Source organism: Heptranchias perlo, chromosome 4 (genome assembly GCF_035084215.1).
Source record: "Heptranchias perlo isolate sHepPer1 chromosome 4, sHepPer1.hap1, whole genome shotgun sequence".
Classification (NCBI taxonomy): domain Eukaryota; kingdom Metazoa; phylum Chordata; class Chondrichthyes; order Hexanchiformes; family Hexanchidae; genus Heptranchias; species Heptranchias perlo.
In genome coordinates this window covers 98,410,961-98,432,371 of record NC_090328.1, presented here as the reverse complement: position 1 = coordinate 98,432,371, position 21,411 = coordinate 98,410,961, and the positions used below count along the sequence as shown (strand labels likewise).

Genomic DNA, 21,411 nt, shown 5'->3' with positions numbered 1-21,411 from the left:
AATTTTATTTTAAATTCACAAGCTTTCGGAGATTTTCTCCTTCCTCAGGCAAATGAAGGAGAAAATCTCCGAAAGCTTGTGAATTTAAAATAAAATTGCTGGACTATAACTTGGTGTTGTAAAATTGTTTACAATTGTCAACCCCAGTCCATCACCGGCATCTCCACATCATAACTTTCAAAAGGGAATTGGATAAATAGTTGAAGGGGAAAAATTTGTAGAACTATGGGGAAAGAGCAGGGAGTGAGACTAATTGGATAGCTCTTTCAAAGAGCCGGCACAGGCACGATGGGCCGAATGGCCTGCTTCAGTGCTGTGTGTTGTGTGGCACTACCACCGTGCTAAATGGGATAGATTCAGAACAGATCTAGCAGCTCAAAACTGGGCATCCATGAGGCGCTGTGGGCCATCAGCAGCAGCAGAATTGTATTCCAGCACAATCTGTAACCTCATGGCCCGGCATATTCCTCACTCTACCATTACCAACAAGCCAGGGGATCAACCCTGGTTTGATGAGGAGAGTAGAAGAGCATGCTAGGAGTGTACCTAAAAATGAGGTGCCAACCTGGTGAAGCTACAACACAGGGCGACATGCATGCTAAACAGCGGAAGCGACATGCTATTGATAGAGCTAAGCGATTCCACAACCAGCGGATCAGATCAAAGCTCTGCAGTCCTGCCACGATTCCAGTCGTGAATGGTGGTGGACAATTAAACAACTAACGGGAGGAGGAGGCTCTGTGAACATCCCCATCCTCAATGATGGCAGAGTCCAGCACATGAGTGCAAAAGACAAGGCTGAAATGTTTGCAACCATCTTCAGCCAGAAGTGCCGAGTGGATGATCCATCTCGGCCTCCTTCCGATATCACGGAAGCCAGTCTTCAGCCAATTCGATTCACTCCATGTGATATCAAGAAACAGCTGAGTGCCTTGAATACAACAAAGGCTATGGGCCCCGACAACATCCCGACTGTAGTGCTGAAGACTTGTGCTCCAGAACTAGCTGCGCCTCTAGCCAAACTGTTCCAGTACAGCTACAATATTGCCATTTGCCTGACAATGTGGAATATTGTTCAGGTATGTCCTGTCCACAAAAAGCAGGACAAATTCAATCCGGCCAATTACCGCTCCATCAGTCCACTCTCAATCATCAGCAAAGTGATGCAAAGGTGTCGTCGACAGTGCTATCAAGCGGCACTTACTCACCAATAACCTGCTCACTGATGCTCAGTTTGGATTCTGCCAGAACCACTCAGCTCCAGACCTCATTACAGAGTTGGTCCAAACATGGACAAAGGAGCTGAATGCCAGAGGTAAGGTGAGAGTGACTGCCCTTGACATCAAGGCAGCATTTGACCGAGTGTGGCACCAAGGAGCCCTAGTAAAATTGAAGTCAATGGGAATCAGGGGAAAAACTCTCCAGTGCCTGGAGTCCTTCCTAGCACAAAGGAAGATGGTAGTGGTTGTTGGAGGCCAATCATCTCAGCCCCAGGACATTGCTGCAGGAGTTCCTCAGGGCAGTGTCCTAGGCTCAACCATCTTCAGCTGTTTCATCAATGACTTTCCCTCCATCATAAGGTCAGAAATGGGGATGTTTGCTGATGATTGCTCAGTGATCAGTTCCATTCACAACCCCTAAAATAATGAAGCAGTCCGTGCCCACATGCAGCAAGACCTGGACAACATCCAGGCTTGGGCTGATAAGTGGCAAGTAACATTCACGCCAGACAAGTGCCAGGCAATGATCATCTCCAACAAGAGAGAGTCTAACCACCTCCCCTTGACATTCAACGGCATTACCATCGCCGAATCCCCCACCATCAACATCCTGGGGGTCACCATTGACCAGAAACTTAACTGGACCAGCCACATAAATACAGTGGCTACAAGAGCAGGTCAGAGACTGGGTATTCGGCAGCGAGTGACTCACCTCCTGACTTCCTAAAGCCTTTCCACCATCTACAAGTCAGGAGTGTGATGGAATACTCTCCACTTGCCTGGATGAGTGCAGCTCCAACAACACTCAAGAAGCTCGACACCATCCAGGACAAAGCAGCCTGCTTGATTGGTACCCCATCCACCACCCTAAACATTCATTCCCTTCACCACCGGCGCACCATGGCTGCAGTGTGTACCATCCACAGGATGCACTGCAGCAACTCACCAAGGCTTCTTCGACAGCACCTCCCAAACCCGCAACCTCTACCACCTAGAAGGACAAGGGCAGCAGGCACACGGGAACAACACCACCTGCACGTTCCCCTCCAAGTCACACACCATCCCGTCTTGGAAATATATCGCCGTTCCTTCATCGTCGCTGGGTCAAAATCCTGGAACTCCCTTCCTAACAGCACTGTGGGAGAACCTTCACCACATGGACTGCAGCGGTTCAAGAAGGCGGCTCACCACCACCTTCTCAAGGGCAATTAGGGATAGGTGATAAATGCTGGCCTTGCCAGCGACGTCCACATCCCATGAACGAACAAAAAAAAAATCATTCTATGATTCTATTATCTCTGTCTCAGTCTTTGTCCCTGTCCCTGCTCTGTCTCTGTCTCTGTCTCAGTCTCAGTCTCTAGTCAAGCTCCTGTTTGTATCGCTATTGCCAGCTGCATCTGATGTCACGGTCAGTAATGTACAGACAGCTGCTTACTGAGGCAGTACATCCGAATAATGGCAATTCACCTCTGGTTGGTTATTAAGTTTTAAGTAGGTAGAAATCATAAATCTCTGCTGATTTTCTGTCAGTGCCCATTTACTGCCGTTAGAGGAAATGGCTTCACATGGAGGATTATTAGAACGTGGAATGCTTTACCACAAGGTGTAGAAACAATAACATCATTTAAAAGGGGAATTGGATAAGTGATTGATAAGGAAAAATATAAAAGGATATGGGGAAAGGGCAGGGAAATGGGATTAGAGTGGAGAGCTCCAGTTGAAGAGCTAGCGCCAGCACAGGCATGATGGGCCGAATGGCCCCTTTCTGTGCTTGTACGTTCTATGATTCTATGAAACACTTTGGTTGTTCACACCTTTTAAGTTAACACGCTTCTCTCTACATGTCAGCTGTGCCTTGTTCGCAATCCTGAATTCGCAACATGTTGCTGAGATGGTTATGTTACTGATGTAGTCTGTCAGGTTGCAGCAAACTATCAGCGGTTGCCATACAAAACATGCCATTTATAAAATCTTCCGATAAAGTTGAAAGTTATTATAATTTGTGGAACAGAAAGTTCTTCCAGGTGAATAGAAGTGAATAGAATTTGCGACCAACTAGGAAACAGGAGAAGGAGGTTTGCAGTGATTTATATCACTGGGACTTTTGCCTGCATCGGAGTGGACCAGATATGGATTTATTGCACTCAATGAGCTTGGTCAACAGAGGGCGCCAGTTGCTGTAAAGGATGGAACCCAAGTTTGCTTAAACCCTGCGGGGTTGAATTTCCGATGTAACTTTGGCGGAAAATCAGCCGAGATTTGCATGGAACATCCGCTGAAGTCACGGCAGACAACTGGGAGAAGCCCCAGCAAAGTTCAATCTCTGTGTAACTACAGCAAAACAGGCTACTGAAGGTTGTTTTGAAAGTTCAATTCCTCAACAAAAGGTGAGAGCTGCAAAAGCATTCTTCCCCATCACAGTGTCAGCCTCGGCTCAGCTGGTAGCTCTCTCACCTCTGAGTCATAACGGTTGTGGGTTTAGGCCCCACTCCGGGACTCCAAGGCATAGGCCGGGAATCTCCCCGGATCTGCTCCCGCTCTGCGACAGGAAGTGCAGCGAAGCGTAAAGGGGATTTCTGCCAGAAGTTACGGTGACGGAATGGGAGCAACTGCGAGGAAATTCCTGGCCATAATCTAAGGCGGTGTTGTCCAATATGTTGGCCACTAGCCAGATGTGGTGAATTGGGAAACCAAATGTGGCAAATTGCAATTCTGATTAGTAAATAAAAACTTAGTAACAGACACTGTCGTTGGCATGTGATCTCACTACTCTTAGTTACATGGCGTATGCATGTGAACTTTAACCTTTTTGTGTGTTTGTTGGTGAGATGACAAGCTGATTCTGCGAATGTTCTTTGAATGTTGTGAGTGCTTTACTTCCTTGGTTACTGAACGGCAGGTTTCATTTCATAAAGGACATTGGTGAACCAGTTGAGTTTTTACGGCAACCTGTAATATTGCCCGTCTCCGCCATTGCCTCAGCTCACCTGCTGCTGAAATCCTCATCCATGCCTTTGTTACCTCTAGACTTGACTATTCCAATGCTCTCCTGACCATCCTCCCATCTTCCACTCTCCATGAACTTTAGCTCATCCAAAACTCTGCTGCCCGAATCCTACCTCGCACCAAGTCCCGTTCACCCATCACCCCTATGCTTGCTGACCTACACTGGCTCCCGGTCCGGCAAAGCCTCGATTTTAAAATTTGCATCCTTGTGTTCAAATCACTCCATAGCCTTGTCCCTCCCTATCTCTGTATCCTCCTCCTAACCCTACAACCCTCCAAGATCTCTGCGCTCCTCCAATTCTGGCCTCTTGCGCATCCTCGATTTTCTTCGCTCCACCATTGGCGGCCGTGTCCTCAGCTGCTTTGGCCCTAAGCTCTGGAATTCCCTCCCTAAACCTCTCCGCCTCTCCGCCTTGCTCTCATCCTTTAAGATGCTCCTTGAAACCTACCTCATTGACCAAGCTTTTCGTCACCTGTCCTTGTATCTCCATATGTGGTTCGGTGTCAGATTTTGTTTGATAATCATTCCTGTGATGCGCATTGAGGCATTTTACTAAGTTAAAGTCATTATATAAATGCAAGTAGTAATAGTAGCAGTAATAGTAGCAGTAGTAGTAGTAGTAGTAGTAGTTGTTGTTGTTGTCGTCTAACCTGTGCTATGCCTGACCTGGGAGTGCGCGATGCTGATACTTGATACTTGTATTCCCTTGAGTTTAGAAGGTTGAGTGGTGATCTAATCGAGGTGTTTAAAATGATAAAGGGATTCGATAGGTTAGATGCAGAGAAACTATTTGCTCTGGTGGGGGAATCCAGAACAATTGGGCACAATCTTAAAATTAGAGCTAGGCCATTCAGGAGTAAAATCAGAAAGTACTTTTCACACAAAGGTTAGTGGAAATCTCGTGGGATGCTGGGTCAATTTGAGTTTTCAAGACTGAGATCGCTAGATGTCTGTTGGGTAAGGGTATCAAGGGATATGGAGCAATGGTGGGTAAATGGAGTTGAGGTACAGATCAGCCATGATCTAACTGAATGGCGGAATAGGCTCGAGGGGCTGAATGGCCTACTCCTGTTCCTATGTTCCTACACTGAGTGATTAAAAAAAGGGTTGTGTTTGGCATTTTCCGTCCTCCAAAATGACAAGAATGCTCCTGTGGCAATTTGGTTAATTTATTGGCATGAGTACAAGTCCTGTTCCAGATCATTGAGCACATTATCTAGGCTGAGGGAGTGCTGCACTGTCAGAGGCGTCGTCTTTCAGATGAGGCCTCAGGCATAAAAGATCCTATCATCAGGGTGCTAATTGAGGGAGAGCTGGGAGTTCTGCTGTTGTCCAGGTCAACCAAAAACTTAGATTAGCTGCTGTTTGTGGGATCTGTCAATGCGCAAACTGGCTGCGGTGTTGGCCTACATTTCAGAGATTGCACTAGGCGATTGGTTGGGATGTCCTGAGGATGAGATAAAAGGAGTTAGGGCTGTATTAGACCCAACTGCCCAAGTTCCCAATATAAAGCCCTGCGTATGCAGCTCTGCACCATGAGTGCTAACTTACAATAGCTGCTGGCCCACTCTCTGCAATTCACCCCATGGATACCAATCAGTCCTCCGTGTGCCACTGTAAATTTGCATTGATATCTTCTTTCCTAGTGAGGTAAATAGTGAATCAACACTTTACAACCTCAAATGTTCCAGTAGAATTACAGCTTCAGTCCATGGAATCTACCAAAAGGGACAACGGGTCAAAAAAGGATTCTCACCAGAAGGGAAAGTGTATCTCCACCTCGTCCCACTATTTGCGACTGAGCCTTCAATTGCCTGGGCCCCAGGCTCTGCAATTCCCTCCCTAAACCCTTCCACCTCTTCTCCTTTAAGACCTTCCTTAAAACCCAACTCTTTGACCAAGCTTTTGATTGCCCCTCCTAGTATCTCCTTCTTTGGCTCGAGATCCATTGTTTTCCTTTTTGCCTCTGTGAAGTGTCTTGGGACGTTTTTACTACGTTAAAGGCGATATATAAATGAAGGCCGTTGTTGTTGATGTTGCCCTAAGGAGCAAACTTTAGGCCAGTTTCTACCAAATAACTTAGATTCATTTAGTCTTTTCCTTCCCATGGTTCAGTGGGTATGCTGCGTCCCGTTTCTGGGTCACATTGGGCTGGGAATGTCCTCGGAGCTGTTCCCACACCGTCGCCACAACTTCACCGGAAACGTGACACGGGTTTCAGATCGATCAGGAAGCTGGTTTCCACCTGGGAGGTGAAGAGTTAACAGTTTGCAACTTGCTTCTTTGACCCAGAGGTCAGATGAGACGGCCAGAGGAACAATCTGGAGCCCCAGTAACAGACTAAAAATAACCTTCATTAGTAGTGTCTTGAAAACAGGCTGTCGGTTGGAGAACTGGTCATGCACAGCCTGCTAACTAAAGATACATTCCACAACAGGCGTTCCCAGCTCAAAAGGAACGCAGGATGGTGATAGTGTTACAATGTTGTGGCCCTGATCCTCAGACTCATTCTCCTGTTGGGCATGCAGCATCACTATTTTTTTGCAGTGGTTTGAGCTTTACACTGACACTAAATTTGTGGAGTGTCAATCCAGTGTTAAGGCCCAACCCAATCCCAGAGAGACCTAGGGGGAAAAACTGGACAGGGCCTATTATTGGGCAGGGGGAGTGCAATCCACTATTACCCCGCGCCCAATAGCCCCTGTGCGGGCAGGGCAAGAATTCCGTGAGGCCTGAGGACTTACCTTCAAGCAGCGTTCCGAATCAGTGTTGACACAAGGTTTCAATGCAATTTGCACTTTCTGCCAGCAGGGGGAGCCCCGATCTCTTAAAGGCAGGCTGTCTCTTAAAAATCTCTTAAAGGTGGCTGGTATCAGTTATTTGCTGAAAATAACAGTCTGCTGTCTGCACGGAGTCGGAACGGAGATCAGACATTGCAGATGCAAAACACAGATGCAGGTCCTGTCCCTATGTTTACAAACTGATGAGTTATGTTAAAACTTTGAATAAAGGTTGCGCACTACTAAATCCCACATCCTCTAATCTGCATGCCAGACCTCACCAACTGCCGATTTGAGTTTGTACCAGGTTTGCGAGAGTGCATGCTTCAATGTTCTCTGCTGATGCACTAAAGGCCTTGGTGCAAGAGGTGGACAGAAGGAGGGACATCCTATACCTGCAGAGTGAGGGTGGAGGGGGGGGGGGGGAGGGGGGGGCAAGAGGCCCTCCAGACATATATCCAAAAGGCAGTAGGAGGCAGTAGGGGACGATGTCAATGCCAGGTGCACAGCATCATGAACATGGATGCAGTGCAGGAAGAAGTTCAATGCTTTGACATGAGTGGTCAAGGTGAGTGAGGTCAACTGTCAAGTGGCGTCTCCAACAAACTGCTCCATGCACTACACCCCCATCACCCCCATACCAACAAACTCTTTCAATCAGTACTCAACTCTTCCAATCAGATGCTTCCTCTCACCCTTACACATTACCACTGTTTCAAGCCGCCCACCCACAACTCACAGGCTACACACACTGGCAGCTATTCATCCATGCCAGGTGCATCACCCAGACACACGTCCTACTTTCTTGCAGGAGAAGATGGTGCATAACAAGAGGCAGCAAGTAGCCGTGGCCTGTTCCGCCATTCAATGAGATCATGGTGGACCTGTGACCTGACTCCATATACCTGCCTTAGCCCCATATCCCTTAATACCCTTGGTTCACAGAAATCTATCAATCTCAGATTTAGAATTCACAATTGAGCAAGCATCAACTGCCGTTTGCAGAAGAGCGTTCCAAACTTCTCCCACACTTTGCGTGTAGAAGCATTTCCTAACTTCACTCCTGCACGTCCTGGCTCTAAATGTTAGGCTATGTCCCCGCGTCCTCGTATTCAAGTATAGGAGACCTCCAAAAACAGTTACAAAGTTCTCGGCAGCCAGAAGCAATAATCCAGCAACTAACCTATAAATCCTGCATGATCCCTTTAAATAGCATTGGTGGGGGTCCTCCAGGCACTCTAAGACACATTCCGATAGTCGTGGTTAAGACTGTGCGTTGAGTTGAGGGTTAAGTCCCAAAATGGTGTCTATCGCTTTAAATCAGCGTTGCTCACTGATTGTATCCATTTTCTCTTTACTTTATATGCTTCCGGTGTTCGGTATTTGCACGTGCGCTAACTCCTATACCAAGATGGCGTCTGGTGTATATCATGCTGGAAACGTGCGTGCGCAGCCAGGACGCCATCTTGAATGTTGGAGAGGCCGTGTAGCGCTGAAACAACAGGGCACCAAGGGCTAAACGCTGACCTTTCATCTCTGGGACTTGGAGGTCAAATCCAGCCCAGACCGATGGTATGAAAGTTTCCTTTGCTTGCTGGCAGTAAAGGTCCAATGTGAATGAGTTGGTCAGTCTCAACCCTCAGATCCTAGTGGGCTTAGGTTGATTTGGTATTAATGGGCAATCAAATAGGGTTCAGGATAGTTGGCATGGGAAATTCAAAATTGGGATATTGGCGCAATAAGGTTCTTTGGAGGTTGGAGCTGAGGCTGAGACATCCAGATGGGGCAGAGTTAAAGAACATCTGGCTGTGCTATACCTGATGCTGAGAAAAGGGTGTCATAAACGGAAATATTTCATTCCTGAGCTTCCCCATAAACTGCCTTAATGAGCACAACATTTAAAATAAAGAAACCGTCGCCCAACGATCTGTCAGGTCAGAGCCTAAGGCTGTGGATTCAGCCTGAAGCCAGTGTGTACGGGGATAATGGGAAAACTAAAGGCCAAACTAGAAGAAGGGGAGCAGGTCAACATAATCCAAGGCTCAATCTTCAAATGAGAGCAGGATAGGATGGGGTATGAGGGGAGTGTGGGACTGAATGTGGGACTGAGGTGGTGGGAGTGTGGGACTGAGGTGGTGGGAGTGTGGGACTGAGGTGGTGGGAGTGAGCTGGTGGGAGTGAGGTGGTGGGAGTGAGGTGGTGGGAGTGTGGGACTGAGTGTGGGACTGAGGTGGTGGGACTGAGGTGGTGGGAGTGAGCTGGTGGGACTGAGGTGGTGGGAGTGAGCTGGTGGGAGTGAGCTGGTGGGAGTGAGGTGGTGGGAGTGTGGGACTGAGTGTGGGACTGAGTGTGAGTGAGGATGGGGTGATGGGAGTGTGAGACTAAGTGTGAGACTGAGTGTTTGTGACAGTGAGTTGCTGGGTGTGTGGGACTGAGTGTGTGTGTTGATAAGTTGATCTGAGTGTGGGACTGAGTGTGGGTGAGGATGAGGTGATGGGAGTGTGGGACTGAGTGTGGGTGAGGATGAGGTGATGGGAGTGTGGGACTGAGTGTGAGTGAGGATGAGGTGATGGGAGTGTGGGGCTGAGTGTGGGTGAGGATGAGGTGATGGGAGTGTGGGACTGAGTGTGGGTGAGGATGAGGTGATGGGAGTGTGGGACTGAGTGTGGGTGAGGATGAGGTGATGGGAGTGTGGGACTGAGTGTGGGTGAGGATGAGGTGATGGGAGTGTGGGACTGAGTGTGAGTGAGGATGAGGTGATGGGAGTGTGGGGCTGAGTGTGGGTGAGGATGAGGTGATGGGAGTGTGGGACTGAGTGTGAGTGAGGATGAGGTGATGGGAGTGTGGGACTGAGTGTGAGTGAGGATGAGGTGATGGGAGTGTGGGACTGAGTGTGGGTGAGGATGAGGTGATGGGAGTGTGGGACTGAGTGTGAGTGAGGATGAGGTGATGGGAGTGTGGGGCTGAGTGTGGGTGAGGATGAGGTGATGGGAGTGTGGGACTGAGTGTGAGTGAGGATGAGGTGATGGGAGTGTGGGACTGAGTGTGAGTGAGGATGAGGTGATGGGAGTGTGGGACTGAGTGTGAGTGAGGATGAGGTGATGGGAGTGTGGGGCTGAGTGTGGGTGAGGATGAGGTGATGGGAGTGTGGGACTGAGTGTGAGTGAGGATGAGGTGATGGGAGTGTGGGGCTGAGTGTGGGTGAGGATGAGGTGATGGGAGTGTGGGACTGAGTGTGAGTGAGGATGAGGTGATGGGAGTGTGGGACTGAGTGTGGGTGAGGATGAGGTGATGGGAGTGTGGGACTGAGTGTGAGTGAGGATGAGGTGATGGGAGTGTGGGACTGAGTGTGAGTGAGGATGAGGTGATGGGAGTGTGGGACTGAGTGTGAGGATGAGGTAATGGGAGTGTGGGACTGAGTGTGGGTGAGGATGAGGTGATGGGAGTGTGGGACTGAGTGTGAGGATGAGGTGATGGGAGTGTGGGACTGAGTGTGGGTGAGGATGAGTTGATGGGAGTTTGGGGCTGAGTGTGAGTGAGGATGAGGTGATGGGAGTGTGGGACTGAGTGTGAGTGAGGATGAGGTGATGGGAGTTTGAGATTGAGTGTGAGTGAGGTGATGGGAGTGTGGGACTGAGTGTGGGGCTGAGTGTGAGTGAGGATGAGGTGATGGGAGTGTGGGACTGAGTGTGAGTGAGGATGAGGTGATGGGAGTGTGGGGCTGAGTGTGAGTGAGGATGAGGTGATGGGAGTGTGGGACTGAGTGTGAGTGAGGATGAGGTGATGGGAGTTTCAGATTGAGTGTGAGTGAGGTGATGGGAGTGTGGGACTGAGTGTGGGGCTGAGTGTGAGTGAGGATGAGGTGATGGGAGTGTGGGACTGAGTGTGAGTGAGGATGAGGTGATGGGAGTGTGGGACTGAGTGTGGGGCTGAGTGTGAGTGAGGATGAGGTGGTGTGAGTTTGAGATTGAGTGTGAGTGAGGTGATGGGAGTGTGGGACTGAGTGTGAGTGAGGATGAGGTGATGGGAGTGTGGGACTGAGTGTGAGTGAGGATGAGGTGATGGGAGTGTGGGGCTGAGTGTGGGTGAGGATGAGGTGATGGGAGTGTGGGACTGAGTGTGAGTGAGGATGAGGTGATGGGAGTGTGGGACTGAGTGTGAGTGAGGATGAGGTGATGGGAGTGTGGGGCTGAGTGTGGGTGAGGATGAGGTGATGGGAGTGTGGGACTGAGTGTGAGTGAGGATGAGGTGATGGGAGTGTGGGGCTGAGTGTGGGTGAGGATGAGGTGATGGGAGTGTGGGACTGAGTGTGAGTGAGGATGAGGTGATGGGAGTGCGGGGCTGAGTGTGGGTGAGGATGAGGTGATGGGAGTGTGGGACTGAGTGTGAGTGAGGATGAGGTGATGGGAGTGTGGGACTGAGTGTGAGTGAGGATGAGGTGATGGGAGTGTGGGACTGAGTGTGAGGATGAGGTAATGGGAGTGTGGGACTGAGTGTGGGTGAGGATGAGGTGATGGGAGTGTGGGACTGAGTGTGAGGATGAGGTGATGGGAGTGTGGGACTGAGTGTGGGTGAGGATGAGTTGATGGGAGTTTGGGGCTGAGTGTGAGTGAGGATGAGGTGATGGGAGTGTGGGACTGAGTGTGAGTGAGGATGAGGTGATGGGAGTTTGAGATTGAGTGTGAGTGAGGTGATGGGAGTGTGGGACTGAGTGTGGGGCTGAGTGTGAGTGAGGATGAGGTGATGGGAGTGTGGGACTGAGTGTGAGTGAGGATGAGGTGATGGGAGTGTGGGACTGAGTGTGGGGCTGAGTGTGAGTGAGGATGAGGTGGTGTGAGTTTGAGATTGAGTGTGAGTGAGGTGATGGGAGTGTGGGACTGAGTGTGAGTGAGGATGAGGTGATGGGAGTGTGGGACTGAGTGTGAGTGAGGATGAGGTGATGGGAGTGTGGGGCTGAGTGTGGGTGAGGATGAGGTGATGGGAGTGTGGGACTGAGTGTGAGTGAGGATGAGGTGATGGGAGTGTGGGACTGAGTGTGAGTGAGGATGAGGTGATGGGAGTGTGGGACTGAGTGTGAGTGAGGATGAGGTGATGGGAGTGTGGGGCTGAGTGTGGGTGAGGATGAGGTGATGGGAGTGTGGGACTGAGTGTGAGTGAGGATGAGGTGATGGGAGTGTGGGGCTGAGTGTGGGTGAGGATGAGGTGATGGGAGTGTGGGACTGAGTGTGAGGATGAGGTGATGGGAGTGTGGGACTGAGTGTGGGTGAGGATGAGGTGATGGGAGTGTGGGACTGAGTGTGAGGATGAGGTAATGGGAGTGTGGGACTGAGTGTGGGTGAGGATGAGGTGATGGGAGTGTGGGACTGAGTGTGAGGATGAGGTGATGGGAGTGTGGGACTGAGTGTGGGTGAGGATGAGGTGATGGGAGTGTGGGACTGAGTGTGAGGATGAGGTGATGGGAGTGTGGGACTGAGTGTGGGTGAGGATGAGGTGATGGGAGTGTGGGACTGAGTGTGAGTGAGGATGAGGTGATGGGAGTGTGGGACTGAGTGTGAGTGAGGATGAGTTGATGGGAGTTTGGGGCTGAGTGTGAGTGAGGATGAGGTGATGGGAGTGTGGGACTGAGTGTGAGTGAGGATGAGGTGATGGGAGTTTGAGATTGAGTGTGAGTGAGGTGATGGGAGTGTGGGACTGAGTGTGGGGCTGAGTGTGAGTGAGGATGAGGTGATGGGAGTGTGGGACTGAGTGTGAGTGAGGATGAGGTGATGGGAGTGTGGGACTGAGTGTGGGTGAGGATGAGGTGATGGGAGTGTGGGACTGAGTGTGAGTGAGGATGAGGTGATGGGAGTGTGGGACTGAGTGTGGGTGAGGATGAGGTGATGGGAGTGTGGGACTGAGTGTGGGTGAGGATGAGGTGATGGGAGTGTGGGACTGAGTGTGAGTGAGGATGAGGTGATGGGAGTGTGGGACTGAGTGTGGGTGAGGATGAGGTGATGGGAGTGTGGGACTGAGTGTGAGGATGAGGTGATGGGAGTGTGGGACTGAGTGTGGGTGAGGATGAGGTAATGGGAGTGTGGGACTGAGTGTGGGTGAGGATGAGGTGATGGGAGTGTGGGACTGAGTGTGGGTGAGGATGAGGTGATGGGAGTGTGGGACTGAGTGTGGGTGAGGATGAGGTGATGGGAGTGTTGGACTGAGTGTGGGTGAGGATGAGGTGATGGGAGTGTGGGACTGAGTGTGAGTGAGGATGAGGTGATGGGAGTGTGGGACTGAGTGTGGGTGAGGATGAGGTGATGGGAGTGTGGGACTGAGTGTGGGTGAGGATGAGGTGATGGGAGTGTGGGACTGAGTGTGAGTGAGGATGAGGTGATGGGAGTGTGGGACTGAGTGTGGGTGAGGATGAGGTGATGGGAGTGTGGGGCTGAGTGTGGGTGAGGATGAGGTGATGGGAGTGTGGGACTGAGTGTGAGTGAGGATGAGGTGATGGGAGTGTGGGACTGAGTGTGAGTGAGGATGAGGTGATGGGAGTGTGGGGCTGAGTGTGGGTGAGGATGAGGTGATGGGAGTGTGGGACTGAGTGTGAGTGAGGATGAGGTGATGGGAGTGTGGGGCTGAGTGTGGGTGAGGATGAGGTGATGGGAGTGTGGGACTGAGTGTGAGTGAGGATGAGGTGATGGGAGTGCGGGGCTGAGTGTGGGTGAGGATGAGGTGATGGGAGTGTGGGACTGAGTGTGAGTGAGGATGAGGTGATGGGAGTGTGGGACTGAGTGTGAGTGAGGATGAGGTGATGGGAGTGTGGGACTGAGTGTGAGGATGAGGTAATGGGAGTGTGGGACTGAGTGTGGGTGAGGATGAGGTGATGGGAGTGTGGGACTGAGTGTGAGGATGAGGTGATGGGAGTGTGGGACTGAGTGTGGGTGAGGATGAGTTGATGGGAGTTTGGGGCTGAGTGTGAGTGAGGATGAGGTGATGGGAGTGTGGGACTGAGTGTGAGTGAGGATGAGGTGATGGGAGTTTGAGATTGAGTGTGAGTGAGGTGATGGGAGTGTGGGACTGAGTGTGGGGCTGAGTGTGAGTGAGGATGAGGTGATGGGAGTGTGGGACTGAGTGTGAGTGAGGATGAGGTGATGGGAGTGTGGGACTGAGTGTGGGGCTGAGTGTGAGTGAGGATGAGGTGGTGTGAGTTTGAGATTGAGTGTGAGTGAGGTGATGGGAGTGTGGGACTGAGTGTGAGTGAGGATGAGGTGATGGGAGTGTGGGACTGAGTGTGAGTGAGGATGAGGTGATGGGAGTGTGGGGCTGAGTGTGGGTGAGGATGAGGTGATGGGAGTGTGGGACTGAGTGTGAGTGAGGATGAGGTGATGGGAGTGTGGGACTGAGTGTGAGTGAGGATGAGGTGATGGGAGTGTGGGACTGAGTGTGAGTGAGGATGAGGTGATGGGAGTGTGGGGCTGAGTGTGGGTGAGGATGAGGTGATGGGAGTGTGGGACTGAGTGTGAGTGAGGATGAGGTGATGGGAGTGTGGGGCTGAGTGTGGGTGAGGATGAGGTGATGGGAGTGTGGGACTGAGTGTGAGGATGAGGTGATGGGAGTGTGGGACTGAGTGTGGGTGAGGATGAGGTGATGGGAGTGTGGGACTGAGTGTGAGGATGAGGTAATGGGAGTGTGGGACTGAGTGTGGGTGAGGATGAGGTGATGGGAGTGTGGGACTGAGTGTGAGGATGAGGTGATGGGAGTGTGGGACTGAGTGTGGGTGAGGATGAGGTGATGGGAGTGTGGGACTGAGTGTGAGGATGAGGTGATGGGAGTGTGGGACTGAGTGTGGGTGAGGATGAGGTGATGGGAGTGTGGGACTGAGTGTGAGTGAGGATGAGGTGATGGGAGTGTGGGACTGAGTGTGAGTGAGGATGAGTTGATGGGAGTTTGGGGCTGAGTGTGAGTGAGGATGAGGTGATGGGAGTGTGGGACTGAGTGTGAGTGAGGATGAGGTGATGGGAGTTTGAGATTGAGTGTGAGTGAGGTGATGGGAGTGTGGGACTGAGTGTGGGGCTGAGTGTGAGTGAGGATGAGGTGATGGGAGTGTGGGACTGAGTGTGAGTGAGGATGAGGTGATGGGAGTGTGGGACTGAGTGTGGGTGAGGATGAGGTGATGGGAGTGTGGGACTGAGTGTGAGTGAGGATGAGGTGATGGGAGTGTGGGACTGAGTGTGGGTGAGGATGAGGTGATGGGAGTGTGGGACTGAGTGTGGGTGAGGATGAGGTGATGGGAGTGTGGGACTGAGTGTGAGTGAGGATGAGGTGATGGGAGTGTGGGACTGAGTGTGGGTGAGGATGAGGTGATGGGAGTGTGGGACTGAGTGTGAGGATGAGGTGATGGGAGTGTGGGACTGAGTGTGGGTGAGGATGAGGTAATGGGAGTGTGGGACTGAGTGTGGGTGAGGATGAGGTGATGGGAGTGTGGGACTGAGTGTGGGTGAGGATGAGGTGATGGGAGTGTGGGACTGAGTGTGGGTGAGGATGAGGTGATGGGAGTGTTGGACTGAGTGTGGGTGAGGATGAGGTGATGGGAGTGTGGGACTGAGTGTGAGTGAGGATGAGGTGATGGGAGTGTGGGACTGAGTGTGGGTGAGGATGAGGTGATGGGAGTGTGGGACTGAGTGTGGGTGAGGATGAGGTGATGGGAGTGTGGGACTGAGTGTGAGTGAGGATGAGGTGATGGGAGTGTGGGACTGAGTGTGGGTGAGGATGAGGTGATGGGAGTGTGGGACTGAGTGTGGGTGAGGATGAGGTGATGGGAGTGTGGGACTGAGTGTGGGTGAGGATGAGGTGATGGGAGTGTGGGACTGAGTGTGGGTGAGGATGAGGTGATGGGAGTGTGGGACTGAGTGTGGGTGAGGATGAGGTGATGGGAGTGTGGGACTGAGTGTGGGTGAGGATGAGGTGATGGGAGTGTGGGACTGAGTGTGGGTGAGGATGAGGTGATGGGAGTGTGGGACTGAGTGTGGGTGAGGATGAGGTGATGGGAGTGTGGGACTGAGTGTGGGTGAGGATGAGGTGATGGGAGTGTGGGACTGAGTGTGGGTGAGGATGAGGTGATGGGAGTGTGGGACTGAGTGTGAGTGAGGATGAGGTGATGGGAGTGTGGGACTGAGTGTGGGTGAGGATGAGGTGATGGGAGTGTGGGACTGAGTGTGGGTGAGGATGAGGTGATGGGAGTGTGGGACTGAGTGTGGGTGAGGATGAGGTGATGGGAGTGTGGGACTGAGTGTGGGTGAGGATGAGGTGATGGGAGTGTGGGACTGAGTGTGGGTGAGGATGAGGTGATGGGAGTGTGGGACTGAGTGTGGGTGAGGATGAGGTGATGGGAGTGTGAGGTCTTCCCCCTCCGTGCTGTCCTGCACTCAGTCGCACACTCCCGACATCCCTTGCCTCCCATCCCTATCTGCGCCCTCCACTGTTCTGGGATTCTTGCCCCTCGCTCCCTCCACACTTCCTTTTGTAGCTGTCGCTCCTTGGAATTCTCCCTCTAACCTGTCCACTTCTCTCCTGCTTTCAAAACCCTCCTCTTTGAACCTGCCTTATGCCCCAACGTCCCTCTTTCCCTCCTCCTTTCTCCAGGCTCAGTTTCCACCTAATCACTGTCCTCCTTATTGTAAAGTGCTTTGAGTTGACCTCTTGCACATGTGCTGTATCAATGGAGTAAATTCCAGTAAATACACAGCAGGTCAGTCAGCATCAGGAATGGAAAATGGAGGTTAATGGGCCAGAAATCGCGCAGAGTGGTGTGGCGATGCTCTCCGCAGCTCCTGCGAATTTAATTAACAAAAATACTTACTGCGAGCTCTGTGGCGTTGAATTGCTTGAATTTGAACTTGAAACAAAATGTGTGCTATCAACCTAGCCTCTGAGCAGCCTGAGTTGCCGCGCATGGAACAGTCTGAGAAGAAGACACGCCCACAAAACCTGTCAGGAAGAGAAGTCATGCCCAAAGATTCAGGCCGCATTGCTCAAGCAGGCAAGCAGACTTCATTCATTTAAAGTTAGTATTCTGGATGTCATTGTAAATAAAAATTTTAATTTTTTTTATAAAAGCCAAAAAAAAATTGAATTAAGACAGAAGGGAAAAGTAAAAAAAAAATGTTAATTTTTTAATTTACTTTTTTTTTTAAGACTGAAAGCTATCAAAATAAGAAGTAATATGAGATTCCACATTGTTAAAAGTTGATTTTTAGTTGTTTGGCAGTCATTAAGAATTACCGCACTGTTAAAACTTAGTTTAGACCTGGTATTTTTAAGCGTATCTGTTTGGTGCTGTAAATAGTTACTTTCCAGCTGGGCAAATGAGCAAGTTGGCGCTTTTTCAATGATTTCTCTAATTGCAGTGTGCGATGGCCCTTTAATTCAAAGCTGTCAAATCACCGGTGAACCACTCGGAGCAAGTTCACGATATCCGCATTTCACTGCGTATGTGCAAACACAGGAACTTGCTCCTTCAATTCACCACTAAAAACTGAGAGCGCTGTTGAGCTCCTCCGTTATTTCAGGAGTGATTTCTTGCTCAATGTTTCGGTGTGAGACTGGAATGGTTTTTAGTTCTCATGGTGGGTGCACATCCCAAACTTTGACCTATGTTTCTTCTCTTCACTGAGGCACACTGGCCTGCTGTGTGCTTTCAGCATTTTCTCTGTTCTTTCTTGTTCTCTAAGAAAGAGAAGCACTTACATTTCTATATCACTCTTCAAACCAATGGAGTACTCCCATCACCTCACCCTCACCCATACTCAGTCCCACACAGAATGAGACAGGGGCTAAAAGGACTAAAGCATTCCATTGCGTATAGAGATTAAGGGGTGATTTAATTGAGACGTTTAAGATGATTAAAGGATTTGACAGGGTAGATAGGGAGAAACTATTTCCTCCGGTGGGGGAAGTCTAGAACAAGGCATAACCTTTAAATTAGAGCCAGGCCATTCAAGGATGATGTCAGGAAGCACTTCTTCACACAAAGGGTAGTGGAAATCTGGAACTCTCTCCCCAAAAACTGTTGAATCCAGGTCAACTGAAAATTTCAAAACTAAGATTGATAGATTTTTGTTAGGCAAGGGTATTAAGGGTTATGGAACCAAGGAGGATAGGAGGAGTTAAGATACAGATCAGCCATGATCTAATTGAATGGGGAAACAGGACCAAGGGGCTGAATGGCCTACTCCTATTATAGGGTCATGCAGCAGCCAATTTGTGCACAGTAAGATCCCACAAACAGAAATGAGATAATGACCAGATAATCTGTTTTTAGTGATGACGTTTGAGGGAGAAATATTGGCCAGGACACTGGGGAGAACTCTTCTGCTCTTTGAATAGTGTCATGGGATCTTTTATATCTACCTGAGAGGGCAGATGGGGCCTTAGTTTAACATCTCATCTGAAAGACGGCACTTCCAACAGTGCAGCCATCAGTATTCCCTCAGGACTGCACTGAAATGTCAGCCTGGATCACGGGCTCAAGTCTCTGGAGTGGGACTTGAACCCATGACTTTCTGACTCAGAGATTAGAGTGCTACTACTGAGCCAAGGCTGACTTTATATAAATGCAAGTTGTAGTTATTGATAATAAAAATGGAGAATAATTGGCATAAAAAATTACTGTTCTCAGTTAAATGGGTCCTTTTGTAATCGTGCCGTAAATGACAAAACTTGTGATTGCTCTGATGGCCCCGAGCTTGAGCTTTCTGTACTGTGTGTGCAGAGGAGTTAACTGGGCGGACAGTGACGGAGCTCCCTCTGGTGGCCGTTTCACTTTCTAACACTTAATTCAGTGTCTCTCCTTTTAGGGGAACACTTCAGCAGTCATGGACATTCAGCCACCGACCTTCGGGTAAGCATACTCCAAGGCGGCTTTCGAGACACACGACAACGCAAAATCATCGAGCAGAAATTGATAGCCAAGTTCCGCACCCATGAGGACGGCCTCAACCGGGATCTTGGGTTCATGTCACACTACACGTAACCCCACCAGCGAACAAATGTTATCTGTTTTTAATATAACGGGTCATTGACTGTCTTCCTTCTCTCTCACTTTTTTTTGGGGGGTTTGTATATTCGGTGGCCTTTTTAGGTGACACCTTTCTGTCTGCTCACTGTGATTGCCTTGGCAACGGGCAGTAATCACCAGGCATTGTTCTGTGATTTTAAAATGCGAAGGATTCAAAATGTCATTTCCATACCGTTCACCTGACGAAGGAGGAAGCCTCCGAAAGCTTGTGGAATTAAAAATAAATTTGTTGGACTATAACTTGGTGTTGTAAAATTGTTTACAATTCTCCTTTTAGTGATTGACATCACAACAGCTTGGACTTTGTGAAAAGAGCACAATTCTAGAATGAACTGCTTGTTCCACCAGCATCATTGCCACTGACTCAATCTCCATCTCAGAGCAAGAGAGAGAGAGAGAGAGAGAAAGAGAGTGCAACTCAGAGAGTGTGATCAAGGGTTCAAGAGATAGAAAGACCAAGAGAGAGAGAGAGTGAGGCAGAAAGCAAGTGAGAGAGATAAAGAAAGAGAGAGCGAGAGCAAGTGAGACGGAGATAGAGAGAGATCAAGAGAGAGTAAGACACAGTGAGAGAGACAGAGCACACGAGAGAGTACCGGTCGATTTTAACGCCTGGCAGGAAGCCGATGGGAGCAGACGGCAATCGTGCGTGGGAAGCTGTCAGAGACCTGAAGAGGACAAAGCTGGGATTTTAAAGGGTATGTGGAGTGAGCAGGAGTGTGGGATTAGACTGGGGGGGATATTAAAGGGTACGGAGAGTGAGCAGGAGAGTCGGATCAGACTAGATAGGTCATTAAAGTGCATGGGGAGTGAGCAGGAGAGTGGGATTAGGGTAGGTGGGATTTTAAAAGGTACGGGGAGTGAGCAGGACAGTGGGAATAGAATTGGTGGTATTTTAAAGGGTACGGGGAGTGAGTGGGCAAGTGGGATTAGACTAGGTGGTATATTAAGGGGTATGGGGAGTGAGCAGGAGAGTGGGATTAGACTAGGTGGTATATTAAGGGGTATGGGGAGTGAGCAGGAGAATGGGATTAGATTTGGTGGTATTTTAAGGGGTATGGGGAGTGAGCAGGAGAGTGGGATTAGACTAGGTAGGATATTAAGGGGTATGGGGAGTGAGCAGGAGAGTGGGATTAGATTTGGTGGTATTTTAAGGGGTATGGGGAGTGAGCAGGAGAGTGGGATGAGACTAGGTAGGATATTAAGGGGTATGGGGAGTGAGCAGGAGAATGGGATTAGACTAGTGAGATATTAAAGGTTATAGGGAGTGATTGTGAGGGTGAGATCAGACTAGGTGGGATATTAAAGGTGTGGGGAGTGAGCAGGAGTGTGGGATAAGATTTAGTGGGATTTTAAAGAGAATGGGGCAAGAGCGGGAGAGTGAGATTAGATGAGTAGGGTCATGTGGATATAAACAGGGAAGCAGACTTGATGAACTGGATGGCCTGTTTTTCTGCTGGAACATTCTGCGATTCTACTAGTGCGGACTTGCTGATGAAGCAGTGTAAACTCACGCTTGTCAGGAAAGTACAGACTGTCCATTAAAGGCCAGTTACTCTCTTGAAGTGGAGAGAGAAACTTTAAATGCGTATTGACAGGAGCAGTGGGAGGTATGTAATCACTTAGCGTTCCAAGAGCAGAGCCACACTGGACGGGAGTGTATGTCAGGAATTCAGGTGCAAATATCAGTGCCCCAATTCACGATTTTTCATCTATTAAAATTAATAACGAATAAATGGTTTCTATGTGGCAGAAGTACAGTGGCTATCTGAGGGCAGAAAGCTTTAACTCCTGGCCACAGCACAGAATAAACCACAATAAGAGTCTCTCCACCTTCGAACCGCTGGGTGTACAATAGATGTTGGCTCTGATAGCCGTAATGTTTACTTGAGTCCCCCAGTGCTTGACGCAGTACCTCAAAGAAAATCTCATGACACGCCCATCGCCTGACTCACTCTGTCTGACTTTACACGTTGAGAGGTGATTTTATCAATGATCAAACTCAGCTCTGAGAGTGTCCCAAATGGGAGCGGACTCTGCCCAAACTCTCCGCCCTGGGATGTGTTTCCTCTGTGGACAAACTCGTTTCCTACTCCCTAGCTGGGGTGAGCTGCAAGTATTGTGTAATGTACTTAAGCAATTAAATATATGGTGATGATTTGTTATGTCTTTATTGGTTTACTGTGTGACATTCTCTGCCTCTAGTTATGGGAGGATTTCATACCTCTGGCGTGATCCTCCGTACATCCATCTCTGAATAAGACCATTTAACCACAGGAATTTACCATGAAAACAAGGGGATACGTCAGACCCAGAGACAGGGCTGATCATTCAATATTCCTCATCCACCTAAAT

General features: G+C 49.7%; 1 long non-coding RNA gene across 1 annotated transcript in view; it reads left to right on the top strand.

Moving 5' to 3' along the window:
* LOC137320564 (uncharacterized) overlaps nt 1–19,284 on the top strand; it is a 41,065-nt gene extending 21,781 nt beyond the window's left edge. The window contains exon 3 of the long non-coding RNA XR_010962585.1: nt 18,839–19,284. This is a non-coding gene — a long non-coding RNA (uncharacterized lncRNA). The remainder of the gene's footprint in view (nt 1–18,838) is intronic.
* The last annotated feature ends 2,127 nt before the right edge of the window (nt 19,285–21,411 follow it).